We start from the raw sequence: 21,637 nt of genomic DNA on the forward strand, positions 1-21,637 counted from the left end.
TTGATTCAGAAGGAGAAAATCATTGTTTCTGTAAACCCTAGTTGCAAGCATAATTTCATCAATGTTAATTTGGCAAAAAAATTGCAAGTTCCAGCAAAACAAATTGAAAATACACAGGTTGATGATGAGGATGTTCAATTTTATAAGGATTTGAAGCTTTCTATGGATAAATATGTGCTTCATGGTGATTTTTATGTTTCAGATATGTATAATATGGATGTTGTTTTGGGATATCCTTGGATGGAATTTGCGAGTACAATCAATATTAATGTGCAGAAGAAATTCCTGAAGCTCTGGTATAAAAAGAAGAAAATTACATTACAGGATATTTCCATTAATAAGTAGGTACAGTCCAAGGAGGCTGAAGCAGAAGATTTTCCAGAGTCTGATGATGAGCTAGTAATGATAGATAATCAAACACAAACAGAGGCTGAAGCAGAAAAGGCTATAGGTGCTGATACATCAGAGGACGACTCAGCGGTTGAAGTCATATTGGACAAGAAGACACGACAACAAGCACCACAGCAGGGTGAATTAAAGAAAAAGACACTGTGGATTAAAACTTCAACATATCATCACCCACATCACCCTGCAAGAAAAAAACCAACACGATGGCAACCAACTAGCCACAAGGACAACAACCCCCATATGATGGATAGCAAGGAGCCTAGATCCACCTACTACACATCAACACTGAAGAGCTGCAACTGTCAACTTCCATCTCAAGCGAGTGAGGCCCCAGCGAGATTGAGGGTTCACCTTTCTCTTGGATGGCTAGATGCACGTGCATGGTACCAGTGGACTACTCTTTTGAGTAGATCTTATTATTTATGTTCTTCCCATGTTTCGGGGACGAAACACGCTTAGGGGGGTGGAATGTTATATACCTAGGGGGGATAATATGGGGTACCAAGGGAGGTACCCAAGGTAATAATGTAATAATGGGCTGGGCCATAGTAATAAATAAGGTGGTTAACCCATGTCATGTAAGGGACCACAAGTAGTTAATAATAATATAATGGGCCCATGGTATTAGTTTATGGTATGAGGGAACCATGGTAATGACCCATGGTATTGTATGTATGAGGCCTATATAGAGGCTAGAGACTCCACATGGGAGATAGTGAAGGATTATTGTATGAACATGCATATGGCTTGTGGAGTGTTCTCCTTCCTTAAGGAGTGAATGTATGGTGTTGCCCTACCTTAAGGGTTTGATCTATAAAGAATCATTTCATATTGTTTATGGGTTTGTTTGCATTATCTATAATATTCTCGGGTTAGATCTACAACAAGTCGTATCAGAGCTACAACAAGTGGTATCAGAGCTATAACACGTGATGTGTTAAATTTCATTTTTAAAAGAACATAAATGAATACATATGCATGCTATAAAGAAGAGGAACATGACAATAATCAACACATGAAAAAATAAGCCGTTGATAACAGAGTTTGTCTAGGAGGGACTACATATCCAAGCCCTGGTGTCAATATGGTGTAGGCCACTACATTAAGTGTTGTCAACAATGATGATGTACATAAGAGGTGATGTCGCTATCATATAAGGAAAATTCCTTCACGTAGGAGTGGCTCCAAGAGATGTTTCGCTACGGGAACTCTCAGTCAAAAATGACTCCTATCAGTGTGACATAAACTCTTGCATGATGATAATGAGCATCCCGCCAACATGGCATAAAAGGGATCTCAATGCAAACATACATGGCGACAACATGAGTATCCCATCAACATGATGACAAAGGGATCTCAAATAAAACATGACGAATCATGACAACAATTACATCCCACAAATGATTCTGCATCACATAAAATAAGAATCATGAAAACAAGTAAGAGACAAGATCCCACACCAAACATCAAACAGGGATCTGTGCAGCACAATGCATGGCAATAAGAAGTTCATGAACACAATGCATATACCTCACATCCAGGGGCTCCTCGTTCCTCTAGGCTGCCTGGGCACACTGTGCAAATGAGGTTTATATAAGTTTTACTCAGTGGATTAATCAAGGAATTCATTTGGCGTAATGGTTAAGATCTCTGAATTTGGTGGAGGTCGGCCGGTCAAACCCCGCCCCCTCCTTTTTTTACATAACAAAACTCTAATTTTAAAAGGGGTCGGGCTGGGGCCACCTTGGGCGGCCCATCCACCCTACCTATCACTGGCTCCATTTCCTTATTAAATGGGTAGTGGCTTTAAGGTTGGGTCCACGCCCCAAGGGCCGGCCCACCTTTCCATGTATGCACAGTATTTTTCCCACCTAAAACACGTGCGTACTTGGAAAGGTGGGTCGGCCTTGGGGCACGGACCCAACCTCAAAGTCACCGCCCATTTAATAAGGAAATGGAGCCGGTGACAGGTGGGGTGGGTGGGCCACCCAAGGTGGACCCAACCCAACCCCTTTTAAAATTAGAGTTTTGTTATGTAAAAATGGAGGGGTCGGGGTTTGACTGCTCAACCTCCTCCACCAAATTCGGAGATCTTAACCACTACGGAAAATGAATTCCTTGATTAATCTGCCTAGTAAAAATTATATAAACCTCATTTTCACAGTGTGCCAGGTAGCATGGAGGAACTAGGAGCCCCTGGATGTGTGGTATATGCAGTGAGTTCATGTACTTCTTTTTGCTATGCAATGTGCTGCACAGATCCCTGTTCGATGTTTGATGTGGGATCTTGTCTCTTACTTGTTTTCATGATTCCTGTTTGATGTGGTGCAGAATCATTTGTGGGATGTACTTGTTGTCATGATTTGTCATGTTTTATATGAGATCCCTTTGTCATCATGTTGATGGGATACTCATGTTGTCACCATGTATGTTTGCATTGAGATCCCTTTTATGCCATGTTGGCGGGATTCTCATTATCATCATGCATGAGTTTATGTCATATTGATAGGAGTCCTTTTAACTGAGAGTTCCCGTAGCGTAACATCTCTTGGAGCCACTCCTACCTGAGGGAATTTTCCTTATATGATAGCAACATCACCTCTTATGTACATCATCACTATTGATAGCACTTAATGTAGCAGCCTACTCCATCTTGACACCAGGGCCAGCATACATAGTCCCTCGTGGACAAACTCCGTTATCAATGACTTATGCTTTTATGTGTTGATGATTGTCATGTTCCTCTTCTTTATAGCATGCAAATGTATTTTTTTTGGTTGGGGGTCAGGTCCGCATTAGGTAGCCCACCCCATAACCTCCGTAACCATTTGTGAGCGCATTTGTTAATGTTGTTGGCGTATTACATTTTGGCGTTGACCATTTTTTAGCGCATTAATTGATGGGAGGATGGTTCATATGGGGTTTCCCTGTGGGGTTTGGCCCACATGAACTACCTGAATAAATATTTTAAGCTTCACTGGATGGTGAAGACTCTATTTACAGACAAACCTACTTATGGTAGGATTACATCTTGCAGAATAGCACTTGACAAGTTAAAGGAAGCACCAAAGTCAATTGTACCATTATGGAGAAAGTGTAAGGAATGGATGATATAGAAGACCAAAGATGCATCAGAAGGACCGCCTACTTAAGCCACACATTCAAACAGTGAGCAGCAATCACCAATCATACTCTAATTTTTGTTACTTCTTGTTATCTTATTTTCTTGAGAAGAATGAGGTGTCTTTTACCCTCTAATGTAATATTATGTAATGAATTTTACTTTAGACAATTAGAAGGTAGTTAAGAAGCTTGATAGTTTTGGTTGTTACCAACTGGCCCATTATGTATAAAAAGAGGCAAAACTATAGAAAATGGGTCCGAATTTTGAAGAACCAGGGGACTAGGCTATTGTATTTTTGATAAATTGACGATTAATGAAAGAATTAGGAGTTTTCGACATAGTGTCGGGTATGATTTTGTAATTTCTCTATCATGTGGCATCATTTTTCTTCTTTTCTTTAAGTATGGTAATGAAGCTGCAGGTATTTGTTTACTTATGTGAATGAAGTTAAAATTCCTTAAAAGAGTGCTCCTATATTTAAAGTTTCTACTTCTATTATTCTTCTAAGTTACAGATAATAGTTTCTGTGAAAAACAACATATTATCTCTAACTTCTCAAGGCATTCTTCACACAACATTTATATCCAGCATCACATGGCATTCTGAGATTTTCATGTCAGCTAATTATTAAGGGTTAAAAGTTAGGTCCTTCAGGCCCTTCATATGAGGATACATTATACAAATAAGTGACGTGCATAAATAAAATGAATGTCTTAAGCACAATTTCTACGCAGTGAGGAAATTGGTTTCTTAAGGGACAACACGACGCATGGTGATGGATGGTCATGCAATATGTGATCTACGTGCAGATGGTGCAGAGCATTTGGTGCGGGATCTGCCAGATAATGACTAGGTATGGGGACATGTGGGTCCCTTTGGTTTTGATTTTTGTAACATGCTATGGGCATGTCAGATGGATTTAGAGCTATGGGTGCCAAACACTTATATGTTTTATGTGATACATAATATGATTATGAATTTTTATATGACAATGATGGTTCACCATGTGTTTTGTTTATGTTATCTTATGTGGCATACATGTGATCAATTCCAATCTATAATGTTATCTGCAACGGTATCTATATAGTTATTTTGGGCTCTAGGAACATGACTAGAAGTGATGGTTTCAAACTCACATACCAACATCTTAACTCATATATATTTTCTAAATAGGACTTGGTTATGCACATCATACACACCATTCAATTGCATGACAAGTAGAAAGGAATCTAAATGAACATGAAGATAAAGGATGCAATGAGCGAGGGAATCGACTAACAAACCCATCACTGCATCATATTCAGCCTGGTTAATGATGGTAGTTCCAATGCACATGCCATTCAAAAGGACTAACATATGCAAGGGGTAAAAATGTCATAGGCTACCAAGGCTAGATTCTTGGAGAAGTGATTTGCACTGTTAGCATAATCGATACACGGTGTCAATGATGGATCCATTTGAAAGGCTCAAAACACAACAAATGAGATGATGCAACCTACCTAACGTTGTGACAAAAATAAAGACACACAAATCAGAGGGATATTTTATGGGAGAAATTTCTTGAGGTAGAGTGCATTGGGAGAATAAGGAAGGAGATGGCCTTCAAAATCCTCCAAAATACATGCCCTCTTGCCTAAGTGCAAGGCTAATTAGGGGTAGACATGGCTTCCATGATGTCCCCATCAGAGTGGAAGATGGGAGGACTAGAGGAAAGATGACTACATGATGCGGCAACTGCATGTTGGGTACAGGAATTGCGGTTAGGCAGACTCCTTCAACACTTAATTTTCAAGCAGGAGTTTTGTAAACTTAGAGGCAAAGCACAGGAAATGCCAAAAATGATATGAACTTTTCCTAACTCTATTCCTACTTCCTCAATTACAACCTTGCATAATTGAAAAGAAAAGATCACCTGACAATTTACACCAAACAAATTGTAGTGCTAGAATGTGAAAGAAAGTACTTTTGCAGAGAAATAAATGAATGGAACCTTCTAATTCTTGTAAGAAATCCTGACTAATTGAAATAGAAATCTATGTTTATCTTCAATATAGGTGTATGTCATATTAATAATTGGACCCTTGAAGACGTCTGACTTCTTTATAGATATTTCTCCCTGCACTAAGTTGTTATTCTTGTACTCCTACAATATTCTTGCACTAGTACCAGAACAAAGTTTATATGTTGGAAGTATATTTTACACCTGTACTGAAGATTTATGTCCTCATGCAGGGGCTCTAAGCCTCAGGACTAGAGCACTTTGTTCCTGTATCAGGATATTGATTCCTGTACCAGAACAAAGATTCCTCTAATAAGTTTTCAAATTTTTTTCATAAAAGAATAAAGAGTGTGTTAACTTAAGGAAAGAATTTTCAAAGCCGAACATAAATTTGAAATAAATTCCACAAGAATAAAGATGCTTCAACCCAACTTAACCTCAAAATAAGAATTAATTTCTAAAGTCAATCACACTTTTCTTCAATCAAGGAACTCCATGCAACTTGTTGGGATCGGGTCCCCTGGGGTCAGTTTTGGGGCAAAAGCCCAAGTTTTGATGTAAAAAGATGAAAAGTCTCTGCAAATTATGGTTGCGGAGTGCGTAGCTAGTTAAAATTCAAAAAGGGTTTTTACCCTCCTTTATGTCAAGTTGAGTTGGCTTTTGAGATCTACCCATGGTCCATGGACCATGAGATTGTATAAATAGGTGTGTCTTAGACAGTCTAAGGCATAGAGATGATTTTGTCGATGGGAACGAAGGAAGAATTGTAGCACAGAGAAGGATTTCTTAGAGGGGAAAATATCTGCAGATGAGTGCGCAAAGGCCTAAAGTAGTGTCCACAGCTGAGTCCATAGACCCCTGTAGCTGAGTGCGCAGGGAAGTTTTGAGTCTATAAACCTTTGCTAAATGTCAATAAAGAAGATTGTTCCAGAAATTCCTGTGTTTAGTCCCTTTACTTCTGTTATGTATGAATGTGCTATATGTTGTGATGAATGATGGTTTTATAAAATAATGATGTATTCCTGTGCAACTTTATTTGATGTATTGTTATATGAACAAAATTAATGTTAAGTGATTATGTGAAGATCATAATGCTTTTTGCTAAAGTTATCAAACACTTAGGTATTTCTGAGTAATTATTGATCTAAGGGTAATCTAAGGTGTTCATAAGTAGCTAATTATCCTCTTCAAGGTCTGCAAAAGTCAGCCATAGACCTTCGCAGAAGTCTAGAGGCTGATTAATGGAAGTTACAACAATAGGTCATAGGAACATAGAGGTCTGTGTGAAAGGAGATCTGGGTCGCCAAAAGAATATCACACTAATCTCTAGGTGCAGAAACTTCATTCTAACATCCCCCCATACTGCTTCAGGTGAGACTTCAGTCCATGCACCACGGATTGATGCCGAAGGGGCCAGTAGTGTAGGGATTTTTTTGGTGCAACTAACTCTGAACTTGGGTCAGGACCCCCTAAGCCAACAAATGGTTCCATTTCTGGGATCAGGATCTGCATAAAGAGATGTGTGATGTCAGATCACTAGAATCCGACCAAGAAGGAAATTAAGAAGTGGTTGGATAGAAAGATCCACAAATTCATGGTGCAAGAAAATAAAAATCCCCACCTGACAAAGGAATAGTGGTTGGGCATATATTTATACACAGAAATACACGAAATCTAATTTTGCACCTTCTTGATCGAACTATATGAGTGGATCGCTCAATTGGTAGACAACCAAGGAAGGTGGAGGCTTGACGGTCATAAAGTGTGGAACCTAGAGCTCATGTGGAGGTTGGAAGCTTGTTAAGATAAGATCATGTGCGCAGTTGATAACTTTCTTGATCGAGTCATAGGAGGATTTTTTGCAGAGTTCACGGTTGATACCTCAGTCAGTTATAGCAAAGCAGAGCATCACTTCTTCAAGGGACCATGAGGTAAGTATTTGAGATATTTCAATACTTGGATTAAGACGTCCTTGTGTGAAAATCGGGTTATGCCATTACCTTGATGTTTCAATCTACACGAAGTGGACAAAGCTTTAGAAATCAAGGAAAAATGGGTCCTAAATATAGTCCATTGATTAGACCTCCTTCAAGTGATGACGAGGGAGTAGCACAGGCTTCACTGGAGAGCACTGTCTAGTTGATAAGGCATGGTTTTCCATGGCTACCTCATCCATCCACACAACCTCCACCTTCACCTCGACAACATACATCTTTAGCCACACTGCCACCACCACCACCACTGGTCAACATGTCGAATACAATGAAGTTGCCAGTTTTCAAGGCCTTAGGAAGTGAGGATCTGGAGCAATTTTGGTTTTTTGTCTAAGGTTGTGTGGACAACACAACAAATTATGGATCATAATATAAAGAAGGTGCAATTGGTCACCGCTCTGCAGGACTGCGCACTGATATGGTATGTTAAGTACTACACTGATAATCCGTTGGCATCATTAGCAGATACTCAGACTGATTTGAACAAGGAAATCGATAAGCCTAAATTTGCCTCACAATCGATAATTGGATTTAAGGAAATCATGATGAGGCTCAGTGAAATGCCATGGGACCTAGATCAAAGACTGAAGTGTGGGATCCATGAAGCTAATATGAATCTCACAGATAGTCAACAGTGCAATTGGTTTATAGCTATACTCCTTTCCCACTTAAGGATTGATTTATCATAACAAAAGATAGGAACTCAGGCAGAAGCCTTGGAAATTGCGATGAGATTGCATGATACTCCTATTTAGGATGCTTCAATTGGGGTTTAGCAGATACACGCATAGATACAAAACCTTTTCTTGGAATTGTAGAGCTTGAAAAAAGAGAAAGTTGCGCGGCCGCAGGTGCCCGAAGAAGTTTGGTGTCTCAAGTGTAAAAACCAGGGTCATGATAAAGACCATTGCCCTTCATTCGCAAATTACATCACAGGAGGGGAGCCAATGCCCCTAAGGCAGGAAGCTCTAGTAGGACTAAGTGTGGAGCCCATGCTATGATGCATTATCTACCATGTGGCAGGAAAACATGTAACATATAATTGTCACTTACTGCAAAAGTTTGTTTATACACCGCAACAATTGTTCTACAATTTATACCAATTGGTGGGCCACGCTGAGCGCCACTATCGAAAGTATGAATTAATGATGGAGAGGATGCCTACATATTGAATGCAAGAAAAAACTTGGCCTTCATATCTGGGTGCTGGGGGAACGCGAGAGGATATCAGGCGCACAGACGAGATCGAGGAGGAGGAGGATCTGACAAGGGTCATGGGAAGGACATTTGTTACAATTGCAGAATGCGAGGACACTACGTGCTGGAGTGTACAAGTCAAACACGCCCATCATGTCAATATTGTACTCAGTTTGACCACACAATCAAAGAGTGTCTTGTGCTGATGGCCAAGATGTAGGAGAAGGCGGCACATCCTTAACATCCTACCCATAACTTACAAATGATGAGGCCAAGCCCCACGAAGAGGACCCGAATGTGAATATCGTGTTACGAATAGGGATCATGACTGGTGATGATAAGGGAAAAAAACTTCAAGAAGGTTGATGGGTCCGCGAGGCTACAAAAAAGGATGTTGGGTTTGATCTGTAGCGTGCAAAGGAAACTGTCATGGAAGTGAAGAAAAGCTTTGCTGAGGCCTCCACCTCAGGAATTCAGGACAAATTGAATGCAGAGGTTGACCCCTCTGTGCTTACCACCTTCTTGGAGACTTGTATGAAATTACTGCATGATAGCAAGGCTTTGAAAGGACTACAGGAGCTAATCAGCAAATGTGTCAGTAAGGATTGTTCCTGATGGACCTCGTGTAGTCATAAAGATTGGTAAGCATAGGGAAAGAACAGGGCGTGAGATGAGGCTTACTGCACAAATATGAGACTATGAGATGGACCAAGTTATTTTGGATTTGGGGTCTGACGTGAACGTATTGCCTAAACAAACCTCGAAGATAATGGGGAGACCCGCACTATAGTGGTCTCCCATTCTACTGAGGATGGAGAACCAACAGAAGATTATCCCTATGGGACAATTGTAGGGAGTTACCATAGATATAGAAGGCACGAGCGCGTTGGCCGATTTTAAGGAGATAGATATTGTTGATGATAACAATCCATAGCCCGTAGTCCAGGGAATTGATTAGGCTATCGACATGAATGGGGTCATCAATTTGAAGAAGCGGACAATGTCATTTGAAAGGAAATCACTCCACGTTGTTGTACCATTGGACCTTGTAGAAGGATGGTGCTATACTAAATTGTTTCACGAATGTGAGGAAAGTGATGATGATTTGGATCAGATCTATAAAATAACAGCATGAGATCAAGACTGGGTTAATCTGACAGCTGATGGAATAATTTCACACAACCATGCAAGTTCTTGTACCTCAGATTCAGACGAAGAGTTAGAACATTGGCAAAACAGGATGCACGAAGTATCCACACTGTGCTATAACATCATGACCAAATCGTTGCACTGTGTGTCATTGGAGGTAAGAAATTTACCTTATTACGATGGTTTAATCGACATAGATAAATTTTTCAATGCTTTTGAAAGATAAGTTCCAGAGGATTACTACTTTCAGGCGCTAGACTTGGCACTGCGGGCTACACCTGCTCGGTGGTGGGGTACGCACAAAGACAGCTTTAATGAGTAGCGCGATTATAGGAGGGTGATGAGGATGTGATTTGGTCACCCTAAAGCATGGTTAACTGAGAAATATGATGGGAGGAATGATCCGTGTGATCATCTGGAAAAATGGACTAAAGTGTATGGAACGTAGTCGTAGCTAGAGTGGGTGCATTTATTATGTCACACTCTGGACATAATCCATATGAATTGGTTTTTGTAAACATATCTATGTCATGGCACCGTAGAGTGGGATATTTTAAGAGAAGGGTTCTTGAGGACATTCAACTTCGAAGAGAAGTTTGAAAGCATTGATGAGGTGCTTCAGGAGGTTAAGGCAACGATCTTCCAAATTCCGCAGGACCCTTTGGAATTGGTCCAACCAGATTGGAGCACCGAGTTGTGCCATGCACTGGAATGCTATAATATGACTGCTGAAGAGGAGGATGAGGATCCAAGGAATATCAATATCCCATAAGTGGAAGGACACCGCGAGGTTGAAGGTCCACAGATAGAGAACCCAAATATCACCGTGCTGCTGAAGAATAGGTAGGTAAACATTGGTACTAAAGCAGAGCCTAAATTCATGAAGATCAGAGATTATTAGGATGATGCCATAATGGATAAAGTTGTTGAGTTAGTCCCCAAGTACCAGGATCCTTTTACTACAAGATTTTTGGACTTGAAAGGCATCATGGGTGATTTGGGATTGATGAAAATAACTTTGAAACCGGATGCGAGACCTATTAAGAAGAGGCCATATCGCCTTAATCCCAAATACAAGGAAAAACTCTGCTTGGAATTTGACAAGATGCTTGACGTAGGTATTACTAAACTAGTGTAGGAATCTAATTCGGTGAGCCCAATGGCAGTTTAAGAAAAGAAGCAGAAGGGAGAGATAAGGATTTGCGTAGATATAAGAAAGCTTAATGATCTCTGTGTTCATGGTCCTTTCCCGACACTATTTACTAATGATGTAATGCAAAATGTTGGAGGCCAGGAGGCCTACTCATTTCTTGATGGGTTCTATGGATACCATCAGATCAATATTGCACTAGAGGACAAGAGTAAAACAACCTTCATGATGGAATAGGGGTGTTTTTAGTACATAGTGATGCCCTTCGGACTCAAGAATGCATCGACGATATTCTCTTGTGTAGTCATCACGACGCTAAAAGAATTTATTAACAAATTATTGGAGGTATATGTTGATGACTGGACGGTGTTTGGGCCAGTAAAGTGCCATGTAGCTAGTCTGCGCTTAATGTTGGATATGTGGCGAAGGTATCAGATCACGTTGAATCTGAAGAAGTGCTTGTTTTGTGTCCCCTTTCGGATTTTGCTGGGTCATGTGGTATGCAAGCAAGGACTCATGGTGGACCCCACCAAGATCATGGTAATAATAAATTTGAAAGCCTAAAGGAGTGCTAAACAGTCCTGTGCAATGCTCGGCCATACTGGGTATTATCAAAAGTTCATCAAGGCTTATGCTCAGATTACTGTGCCCATGGAAAAGTTGCTAAAGAAGGATGCTACATTCATTTGGGATGAAGAATGTCAGCATAGTCTCGATGTATTGAAGGAAAATATGGTCACTGCAATGATATTGGTCTTCCCATATTGGAAGAAGGAATTCCATGTGCAAGTTGATGCCTCGTGTATTGCGCTGGGAGTAGTGCTGACAGAGGCTGGAAAAGGAGAGATGGATCACCCTATAGCATTTGCAAGTAGAAATTTATCAAAGGCTAAGAAGAACTACTCAAAAACAGAGCGCAACGGATTGGCTATGGTATATTGTTGGCTTACGGGGGCCTAACCCAGGTTCAGAGTTATTTAGCCAAACAAATCCCTACACTACTGGCCGTTTTCAAATCAGCTAGCGGAACGCGGATTGAAGTCTCACCCTAAGCAGTATGGAGGGATGCTAGAACCAAGTTTCCACACCCTTGAGATGGATGTGATGTTGGTTTAGTCCAACTAAACCTACCCTCGTGTAGGTCTCTTCACACACTATTCTACCCTTCAGTACCTTCACAATTTGTTATAATCAACTTTTGTGCAACCCTAACTAGGGGTTGAAGTCTTCTCCTACTAATAAGCCAACGAACTGCAGTATCTCCTAAACTACACAAAGTATCTTACTTCTTATTAACAGGTCTTGATTTTCTTCACGTAAATAGATATTCTATCTTGCGTTCACTTAGCCAATACAATTATACACATTCACAATATATAAGCATTAAAAGTGAAATTCATACCCAATATAATAGATGCATAAAACAAGAAATAAATACCCAGAATTGATAGAAACTTCTATTTATTAATACTTCCACTATTTACAGACTCAACTCACCCTGTGCACTCAACTGCATGGGTCCACACACTCAGTTGCAGACTACTAGGCCTCTACGCACTCAGCTACAGAGCCTCTTCCTATGCTATGACCCAAAACTAGACTTTACACTTCAGAACTATCTCGCATACATCATTCTTCCTTAGATATTCTATGATGCCTTAACTACTTAGAGCCTCACTCTATTTATACAATCCCATGGTCGGTAGACCATGGGTAGCTCTTCTACAGCTGACATTACATTATCAAAATAAAGGGCGGACAGCCCTATGACTCGCTAACAAACTACATGCTCCGCGCCCACAAAATAAGGAGTCCTTACATTGGAATTAAAAAATTGACCAAAATCTGGGCTATAAGCCCCAAAACTTCCCTTGGGGGATCCTGCACCCAACAGGCCAACAACACAAACATCGTGAATTGCGCTCAAGTCACTCTGTAAGTGTGGATATCTTTGAGCGAAGACCTCCCAACTTTTATTGGATCGCTGCAAGTTTGGCGGCGCACTGAGCGGCTGCCTGCTGATGAAAATGGTCACTAGGGCATGGTGGTAATGTGACACCCAGAGTAGGTTTAGCAACCTGTTGTGGCCACAACCACCACCCTATCAAAATCTGCCTTGGTTGCAGTCGGTGGGGTCCCAGGGTTTGCATACAATGCGTACAATAAGGAAGCAGACCCGCTGGGATTATCAAGCGTAGTATATATATTTTCGGGTCCACTTCCCCCCCAATTACATATCACAGTCGGCACTCACATGTTGAAATATATATATATCACAATGCGATATGGTGGACCCACCGAACTATTAAATATAACATATATATTTTCGAGTCTGGCCTAATCGCATATCGCAATCGGTGGAGCCCAGGGTTTATATATATAGCGCATCGCAATATACCGGACCCGCTGGGGTTATTAAATATAACATATATATCGTCGAGTCCAGCCTAATCGTATATCGCAATCAGGAAAATCCAAGGATCATACATAAGGCACGCCGTGATATGGCAGATCCGACGATTATTATTCACCCAAGTGTATAACATTTGAAGTCCGGCCTTATGGTCGCTGCGGGTTCCCTGTGTATTCCCATGTATTGCGATAATACATTGTGGTTGGGGTTTTCAAAGGCAAATCTTATGTGGCAAACCTGAGGGAATTATGAACCGCGACACATATATATTTTAGGTCTGGCCAATCACAAGTCGCAATCGACAGAGCCCAAAGCTTAAAAACACGGCGCGATGTGATGCGACAGTGTTTCGCGGACCTGATAGGGTATGGGTTCCCATCTATAATATTTCAAGTCTGGATTTTGGATTTGGTTATGTGTTATGCAATGATTTTCAATGTAAATCAGATTTATGCTTATGGGACTTAATCAATGCCGGATTAAAAACTAGGGGTCGATTCTTTCATAGTTATCTCTTTTTGTTATAAACGTTTTAATGAAGGAAATATTTGTGTTTTTAAGCATTTCTATCATACTTTCATAATCATAAAACTAATGTTAATTATCTCTGCAGGCGAGGAGTGAAATACGCATAAGTAGATCAGGAGAGTTCATATATGCAGATGTGTTTCGTTTAAAGATCTGGCCTTAGGTGTTCTCGGTCAAGTTTCCACGCGTTGCCTGTGTATTCCGAAAGGGAAATTGTCCTAGGTTTCATCATGACGAGATGACACACAATCATCCTCTTCTAATCAACATCCATTCATTTCCCCAGGAAATGAAACGCTTCAGCAAATATGCCTTGTACGTGTCAGCAGTTACACCAGCTATTCTATGTCTGTGTATTTTGATTTGTATATTGAAAAAGGAAGGGAGGTGAAAAGTTAAAGGGATACTGAGGGTCATCTCCTTCGGTATAAATATTACCTCCATAGATGAGAGGAGGACTTTTTTTGGGCATAACAACTTTTGATTTATTTTGAATAAAGAAGACTATTTGGGTCTAAAAGGAGCCTTTTGTTTCAGATCTATTCTCTTGCTCTTTTATATGTTTGGAATCAGGGTGTTGTTGTTGGCATAAAGATAAATGTGTTTTGCTTTGTGCATATTGATAATATACAATTCATGGTTATTCCTAGTTATTCGAATATAATTCAATGGCATGCTTAACTCATGAAAGGTTGCTGATTCAAAACTTTGTTAAACATCAGTTCCAAGTGTTATTTGTATGGAAAGGAATGTGTATTCATGTATAAGTAATTGGATTGCAATTAGGATTTAATACAACCTTGTTCCTATGTGAACCAGTAATTGATTCATTTGAACTTGGAATCTATATATGATGTTTCACCTCCTTTTGTTATGCTCCTGCAGGATAGATTAGGATAGTTAGGACGAGAATAGAGTAGTTAGCAGTAGTGTAGATAGGATTTGATACATATAGGTTAGTTGTTTCTTTTGTTGATTTAAATTGAATTCTTCCTCCAGGAAGCAATCTCTCAACACCTTTAATAGTTTACGGGATCCTTTAAAACCTGTTGGTGCTAGCCATCCCAAATGAAAGAAGATCTAATTGGGGTGTGTGATTGGGTTAGTTCCCCTTGTTGGTATAGTGAAAATTTGCCATGTCAACAAATTGGCGCTAGAAGGAGGGCCTGAACCGCCATCCACAACTTTTTATGATTTCATTTATAAATGTCATGGATTCTAAAAGATTAATGCATGGATCCTAAAGGTCAAAAAGATCCTTCCTCCGATTTAGAAAAGCCTCATTTTGAAGAAGAGACACTGTGGGAGTATCCTGTCACTCAGGAACAACCAGTCAGAGTACTTACTCGGGCTTATGCTCATTCCCTCTCTCAGTTGCCCATCTTTCTCCCTTTTCCTCCGACAACTAAAATAAAGACAAGGATCTATTCCATAAATGAAGAGACATCTACAACCCCTTGTCTTGAAGATATTGTGCTAGAATCCTTGCAAAGTATTGACACTCCTTGGGAAGAAATTCTTGAGGATCCACTCTCTGAAGGTAATCTTTGGCCCAATTTGGGAAATCCTAATAAAGAAAGCCTCGAAGAAACCCTCAACCAGAACATCCCTATCCACAATATCGCTAACGTTCCTCTTCCAGGTGGGAATCAGGTTCAACCGGGTGGGAACCAACTCCCACCTCCTCCGAGAGCACTCCCTCGCTGGCTTACACAGGATGTTGTAGTGGTACCTGGGTAGCAGCATCCCTTGCCCAAGAATGTAGAAAGAGTACGGCCTAAATTCGACCCTGAGCAGGGAGACACCACTGATAACCATATTCAGTCTTTCTTCCTGGTTGTGTGCATGTTGGGGGTAGCTGATGAAGATATAGTATGTCGCTTGTTCCCTTTTACTCTCATTGGTGTGGCCTCCACATGGTACTTTATCTTGAGAACAGGATCAATCACCTCACGGTTTTCCTTTTAGCGGGCCTTTCTAGACAAGTATGGCAATGAAAAAACACCAGTGGCCTTACTTTTAGAACTATCCCATTTGAAAATGGAAACAAAAGAAAAGGTCAAGGATTTTAACATTCGGTTCAACACTTTGTTCAACAGAATCTCGGCAAACATTAGACCTAACTGAGGAGGTGCTCATGGAATTCTACATCAGTGCTCTCCCTGTTCCTACTACGATGTGGGTCAAAAGGAGGAATGCACAAACCTTAAAGGGTGCTATCGATGAAGCAGTGAATGTTGAGAATGAAATGATCAGTCCCACTGCATGTCCTCATACAACCGGAGAAAAGAAAGCCTCTCAAGCATCCAAGAACAATAATGGGAGTGATAACAAAGGGGCTTAAACCAAATAAAAAGATACCACAGATGTGGAAGGTGTGCATCAGATCATTAAGAAACTCACAAACACAATCATCGATATGAAAAGGAATTCTGGAGAGAGTACTAGTGGGAATGGAGGAGATTATAAAAACATAAAAGCTTTCAAACCTTTCTATCATAAGAAGACAGAAGGTGGTCATGGTCCACTTGCACTACTTGCTCCACCCAATGAAGGGAATTTAAATACGGAAGAGTTGGCTCTTATCGGATCACTCCTTAACAACAAAGAACCTATAGTGGAGCTGGAGCCAGAACAATAAAATGAGGAAGAATACCAAGTAGAAGAGCCCTTGGATGAAGAATCTCAACTCAATGTACTGTGGGATTTATATACAAATGAGAACGATGACGATGAAGGAGATAGTACGGCAGAAATCTACACTAATGAAATCCACACACGATGTGAGGGGCCACTTGCGAGCGTGATGAATCCTGTAGACTAGACAAAGAAAGATGTTTTCCCTTTGAAGCCATCTGCTCCCAAAGTTCATGTTGAGAAGTGTAGACCTAGTGGTGAGTCCAAGAGTACTCTAGTTGTGAACTGTCCACAGAAAGATAATACATCTCCAACTGCAATGAAGGCGACTCAAAATGGTAAACTCCCACCTAAGAATGGAAAAACAAGTATGTTTACTTTGCCCTTATAACATTGATTACAACATTGTGGATGATCTTAAGAAATCTAGGGCTATTATCACATACTTCGATTTGTTAAAGTTAACACAGCAAAGAGATTTGCTGTTGAAAGCTATGAATGAACAAAATTGCAAAAACCCAGCCATCCCGAGTAGTCAAACGAAGAAGTCGGTGTCTAGAACTATCAGTACTTCTAGTACAGCCCAAACTCCATCAACTATGGAATCCACTCTGTCAAAAATTAATCGAATCCCCCAAGATGTTAGTGCGGCCATGATAGGAAGGAAATCAAAATCCATGACTCCACCTTTCCTTATCACATTTGAAATCTTTAACATGAACATATATAATTGCTTGGTAGATTCCAGTGCCTCATCCACTGTTATGACTTACGCTGTTGCTAAAAGACTTCATGCAGTACCCAAGAAAATTGGAACTTGAATTATGCAACTGGACAAAATGAATGTGAAAGTAATTGGAGAATTGAAACATGTGCTGATTTGGATGACTGCCAAACCACAGTACACACAAGTCATTGACATAGTAGTAGTCGACATACCTGAGGCTTATGGAAGGCTACTTAGTAGGGACTGGTCAACAAAACTAAATGGATATTTCTCAACTGATTGGTCCCATCTCTTTCTACCTCAAAAGGGAAAGGGTGATATGCTGAGAGTTGATCGAGAAAGATACATGAAGTATGTGGTGACAAAACTAAACGACCCCAATGAACCTGTAATGTTTACCAAATCTATCATTGGGAATTTATAATTTCAATGTTTATTCCACGAAAACCTATTTTGGAGAATTACATGTAGAAACAATTGAAGAAACTGCAACAAACACACAGTTGGAAGCTCTCCCCTGTAGTCCAATTCATGAACCACCCTGTAATATAGTAGATGATAGAACTAATTTCGTAGGAAGAAATTCAATTGATGTAACATTAGACTCTATATTTTGGACACTCTATTTTGATGGCTCTAACTTCCTTGAAGGTGCAGGTGCTGGGAGAATTCTTATTTACCTGCAAGGGAACCAACATCTGATGGCCAACCGGTTGGAGTTCGCATGCACCAACAACACGGCGGAATACGAAGGCTTATTACAGGGCCTGAAAAAGGCCATTGATATGAAGGTAAAAGATCTTAAAATTTTTGGTGACTCACAGATAATTGTGGACCAGGTAAGGAAAAGGATACACTACAATTCGCGACACCCAGTGAGGTATCAACATGAGGTATGGAGCTTAATTGACTGTTTTGATTCTTTTAATATCACATACATACCTCGAGGGAAAAACCAAGATGCCGATCTGATGGGTGGTATGGCTACAAAACTTTTGCTTGATTTTATATTAAAGAAGAATAGATGTTATGTTGAATTTATTTTCAGACCATCCGTGCCTGATAACATCTCAAATTGGCAAGTGTTCGAAGATGACGAGCAAATCCTTGAGTTCTTGCACTGCGATAAGACATTCAAGAATGTAGTCATTGATGAAAAGGAGCATGACAGGCTCATGAATGAGAGGGAAGATGAGGAAAAAGATTAGTTCAATATGATTCCCAAGTCAGTTGTCAAGATGGAGAACTTGTATGACCTGCACGGTAAATTCAAGAAGTCGACTAACTACAAAACGCATAGCTCATCCATGAAGTATGAATTGGTCAACCTTGGAACTAAAGAAGACCCAAAAAATGTCAATTTGGGCTTGGGGTGCTCTCCACAAGAGAAGGCTACATTTGTTAAGCTGTTTGAAGAGTACAAGGACATCTTTGCATGGACATATAGCGACTTAAAAACCTTTGATACCAGCGTTATGTAGCATGTAATTCGTCTAGAAAAGGAGGCTAAGCCCTACCAACAAAAGCTTCGCAAGATGCATCCCAGCCTAGAACCATTGGTGAAGAAAGAATTAAAAAAAATGTTGGATGCTAAAATCAATTTTCCAGCCAGACACACCCGCTGGGTAGCCAATCTCGTGCCAGTAAGAAAGAAAAATGGAGACATTAGGAGGTGTATCGATTTCAGAAACCTGAACAAAGCATCGTAAAAGGATAATTATCCTATCCCTTATATGGAACACATTCTTCAATGCGTTTCTGGGTCTAAAATGTTGTCCCTATTAGATGGGTTTTTAGGATATAACCAAGTGTTGGTGTCTAATGCGGATCAGCTTAAGACAAAATTCAACACTGAATGGGGCACTTACGCATATTGTAAAATGCCTTCTAGACTTATTAATGCGCGCGCCACATTCCAGAGAGCTATGGATGTAGCTTTCTGAGGGTTAATTAACAGATCAGTAGTGGTTTACATGGATGACATCACTATCTATTCATATCACAAAAGGGATCATATTTATCACCTGATTTTTTTTTTGAAATATGCCGAAGATACGGAATATCGTTGAATCCCAAGAAGAGTGTCTTCACAGTTATAGAAGGGAATCTACTAGGTCATATCCTTTCTAAACGAGGGATTGTAATTGATCTTGAAAGAATAGAGACTATCATGAGAATACAACCCCGTACAAATAAAAAGGCAATGCAATCTTTCTTTGGGAAAATTAATTTCGTTAGGAAATTTGTTTCAGGTTTCACAGAAATAGTGCATCCTATGCAGCTAATGATGAAAAAAGACATTGTGTATAAGTGGAGAGATGAAGCTAAGAAATTGTTTTAGTGAATCAAGGAGGCCATCACGGAAGCTCCTACATTGGTCAACCCAATTTCGGCAAGGAATTATTCTTGTACACTTTCACTTCTAATGTTTCATATGCCGCAATCCTCACCCAAAAAAATGATGATGGCAACGAAGTCCCTATTTCTTATATGAGATCTAATCTTTAGGGAGCAGTACGAAACTACCCAGATGTGAAGAAACAAGGCTTTATGGTTTTTAAAGCCATAAGACACTTCTTCCCTTATTTATTAAAGGCCAGGACTAAAGTAATCGTTCCCCATCCTGTTGTAAGAGCCCTCTTCATGTAGAAAGAAATGGGTGAACAGATAGGGAATTGGATAACTGCACTTCAAGAATTTTACCTCGAGATTAAGCCGACAAAGATAGTTCGAGGGTAGGGATTGTACAGGCTAGTAGCAAAAGCCTTGGCGGATAAAGAAGGAGCATCCGAAGAACCAAAAGTGCAGAGCATGAAAAATGAAAAAGTATAACTCAGGGAGGAGCCCCTATGGATCAACGAGACACTGATGTGTGAGTGCAAAACGTTGGAAGCCCTTTTGGATCCTGAGTCATGGTATTACGACATATGCTTTTATCTCACATGGGGGTTATGTCCTGAACACATGGATGCATCACAAAGGAGAGCGCTCAGATTGAAGTTTAATTAGTATCACTTGGCCAATGACAGATTATATAGAAAAAATTATGATGGAATCTGGCTGAGATGTTTGGAAAAGTGTGATGCTGATCATGTCTTGAAAGAAATGCACGATAGCCCATCAGGTGGCCACTACGGCGGAGAGACCATTACTCACAAAATATTAAGAGTTGGATATTATTGGCCCACAATGTCAGAGACTCACATGCCTATGCTCGCATATGCAAGGTATTTCAAACCACCGCAAGACGAGAAAGAAAGCCAGTCATTCCCCTCAGGCCTGTTATGATTTATCACCCATTCCAGCAATGGGGCCTAGATGTCATAGGCGAGATCACTGCAAACTCTTCACAGCAGCATAAGTATATACTTAAAGTGACTCACTACTTCACCAGATGGACCGAAGCCATCCTACTTCGGAAGGTAAACGAAGACGAGGTAATATCATTTATTGAGAAACTCATTATCAATAGGTATGGCGTCCTTGATGCTCTCATATTTGATAATGCTTCTTACTTTTCATCACTGAAATTGACTGAATTTGCTATTGATAAATCAATTCACATAAGGTATGCATCAAACTATTACTCCCAGAGAAATGGAGTTGCAGAGTCCTCAAATAAAAACCTCATCTGCATAATCTGTAAATCTGTCACCGACAACCAGAGGAACTAGCACAATGCTCTAACAAATTCCCTTTGGGCCGATAGGGTCACCCCAAAAGTGGCCTAAGGAAACTCCCAATACCTCCTGGCCTATGGACAGGAAGCCATCTTGCCTCCCAACATTACCCTTCCCTCTTTATAGCTCTCCCAAGCCTCAAGAGGGACCCCTTCAGCCTTACTTCAAGAAAGAATCAACCAATTAGTGAAGTTGGAGGAATTGAGAGATAAAGCCAAAAATAAATTTAGAAATCACCAAATGATTGTGAAGAGATGGTTTAATCGCCATCTGACAGGCGATAAATATTACCAAGTAGGAGAGCTAGTCCTGAAATGGGACAAGTTGAATGAGCCAAAAGGTAAACACACAGAATTCCAACACTTATGGCTGGGCCCATTCCAAGTTGTGGAAAACATTAGTTAGGGAACTTACAGATTGAAAAATTTACAAGGAGAAACTGAAAAACTCACTGTTAATGGCCAAAATCTTTAAAGATACTTCCAGTAGCCACCACGTGGTGGTTACTTCCTGAGTAGGTTAGAATTCATTTTATTTTGCTGTTAGCTCAGTTATATTTCCGTCCCTTCCATTTTGTTGTTTCCACAAAGTGTATTTTCCTTCTGCTTTCGATTTTAGTCTTTTTTTAGCC

Source organism: Pinus tabuliformis, chromosome X, assembly GCF_031772625.1.
Source record: "Pinus tabuliformis cultivar Carrire ecotype Pingquan chromosome X, CPIR1, whole genome shotgun sequence".
Classification (NCBI taxonomy): Eukaryota; Viridiplantae; Streptophyta; class Pinopsida; order Pinales; family Pinaceae; genus Pinus; species Pinus tabuliformis.